This window comes from Melanerpes formicivorus, unplaced genomic scaffold, assembly GCF_026170545.1.
Source record: "Melanerpes formicivorus ecotype bairdi unplaced genomic scaffold, bMelFor1.0.p_v2 SCAF_540, whole genome shotgun sequence".
Classification (NCBI taxonomy): domain Eukaryota; kingdom Metazoa; phylum Chordata; class Aves; order Piciformes; family Picidae; genus Melanerpes; species Melanerpes formicivorus.
This window is the reverse complement of record NW_027142892.1, coordinates 17,501-20,000: the sequence shown is the minus strand read 5'-3', so window position 1 is coordinate 20,000 and position 2,500 is coordinate 17,501. Positions and strand designations below refer to the sequence as shown.

General features: G+C 43.4%; 1 pseudogene; it reads right to left on the bottom strand.

Moving 5' to 3' along the window:
- Nucleotides 1-2,500, bottom strand: part of LOC137460234 (28S ribosomal RNA) — an 8,475-nt pseudogene that overhangs the window by 2,724 nt on the left and 3,251 nt on the right.

Sequence of the window (2,500 nt, the reverse complement as noted above, 5' to 3'; positions counted from 1 at the left end):
CGATGCGATTGAGCCAAACTTCTAATTTATTCTGCAATTCGGGCTTAACTATCCCCACCCAAGGGTCGATTTGCAAGCCAAGATATTTCTCTGACTGACCCGGGTGGATCATGTTTAAAGGGGTACCGCTGATAAGCCATGGAGGACAGTCATTGATGGTGTAAGAGTCCTTAGTTGGTTGAATAAAGAAACCATGGCACTTTTCCCCCTGCGTTTTTAATCCAGTTAAGTCACAAAATGCTTCTAGAATTTCAATATTTTTCTCCATTCCTGATTGGGACTTACTCAGCAGGACCAGGTCGTCTGCAAAAGCCAGAGCTGTTAATTTGCCATTCTCGTGTTGGAACCCCTCCCCACACTCTTCTAATTTACATAACAGAGGGTCAATGCACAGGTTAAAGAGGAGTGGTGACATGGGATCGCCCTGTTTCACACCAGTTTTGATTCCTATTGACTCAGACTCTCCTTCTTTAGTTTTGATTCTGGTGTGGATGTTTTGATAGAAGTCCTTAATTAATGCTATTATGTGGTCATCCAGGCCCTTTTGCTTTAGCACCGCCAGGATGTGGGTGTGGCTCACTGAATCAAAGGCTTTGGCCAAATCGACAAAGACAACCCCCAGGGGTTTCTTTTGTTTCTTTGCATTCCTAATTAATAGCTGTAATAGTTTTAAGTTCTCAGCACAGCCAGAAGATTGAATGAAGCCTCTCTGCCTGGGGTTAATGGGACACGCCTTTGCCAACCTCGCAGTTAAGATTCTTGAATAGAGTCTCAGGATGATGGAACCAATAGTAATTGGCCGCCAGTTGTTAATATCATTTTGGCGTTCGGGCGCTGATGATTTAGGTATTAGGATTGTTCGGCATCCCCTTATTACATCTGGAATTTTGCCACTTAACAGCCAGAGATTAAATAGTTCTTTGATCTCCTCACAATTTGGATCCATTTTAAGCAGGGCCTTCAGGGTGATCCCATCAGGGCCTGGTGCCGATTTTTTATTCATGTCTTTGATATTCTTTAGGATCTCTTTCTCTGTAATCAATTCCTTAAAAGCCGAATTATCTGCCTGCCCCACAGACTGGAATGCTCCAAGTCCTTGAAATAAGTTCTGAGACTCCCACCTAGATCTGAAGGTGTTACTGACCTCTTCCAGGGGGATGGTACATTGGGCAGAGTCTTTTTCATCCAGAATCATATTAGCTAACTTCCCTCGATCTAAGCGGAAGAGGCGCTGGAATCGGAGAAATTCTCCACGCTTTCTGGCTCTTTTTCTCATCCATTCCTTTTGAGGTTTCTTCTGCTGAGGTTTACGTTGGCTCTTTTTTGGCGCTTTCTGTTCAATTGATTTCTCAAACAAATACAAATATTGGTCCTGAGCTACCTCATTGAGTAATTTTAATGAGTCTGTTTTGCCTTCAATTATTTGTTTATATGTATTTTTAAGAATGGGCAGCTTTCCTGATGTCATCTTTTCATTAATAGTCTTTTTATAGTGGGCTAGCAGCTCCCTTTCACCAGAAGATGGAATCACAGTCCTCTCCTCTTTTAACCTGTTCTTGCTCTCTTGTGTTTTCTCTCTTTCTGGCACCACAGTTTCTCTTAATAGTCTTCTCTTTTCACTGATCTGTTTTGCTGTTTTAGTTGTTAATTTTTCAGCAATCAATTTGTTAATATTTTTTCTCCCTTCAAACTCGTGATTTAGTTTCTGTAATAATTCTGTTTCCTCTTGGGACCAGATTTTCTTGTGAGCACCTCTTTTAGAGGTCTCTTTGGGGCGAGATGCTTCAATTCTTTCTGCGTTTCTCAGGGCTGGGTGAGCTAATCTCTTATGTTGTCCCAAGCCAATTTTAGTTTTAAAACACTTTTTACATTCTTCACACATAAACCCTTCTACCTGGGTAGGCTCTTGGACCCCTTTGCATTTTGGGAGATGGCATGAGATACTATGATGCTTTTCATTTGTCTTCCCACAGCGGGAACATTGGAAATTGATCTTTCTTTTCCCATGGGCTCTCTTTAGATGGTCAATCAATCTCGTCATATTGCCTGCCCGAGTGGTACAGCATGGACATGTCGGGTTGTCCTCTGGCATCTTCACCAGGGGGGTCCCAGGACAGATGTCAGCTGTAATATCCAGCTCGGGCGATGCGGTTAGTATTGAGAGCTGACTCATAGAGCTCGGGGTTTCAGGACACTCCACCTCCTCGTTCCTGCTCCTCTCTGTGCTTTCATCTTGGATATCTTTCCCATGAGCTGGAGAAGTGGGTCCTACATACACCTCCGGCAATACTATCAGTTTCTCATTCCAGATAGGATCGTAGGCAGTATTGTCATTGGCTATCATTGAGTTCATGAACTCCATTCCAGCCAGACATACCCCGATCTCCTCGTCTGGTAGTCTCATATCACGTTTGGTCGCAACCTCCAGCCAATCTGCAGGACTGGTCTGGGTGCCTATGGTGACAAAAAGGCTACGTAGTTGCCGAACGATTTTGTGAAG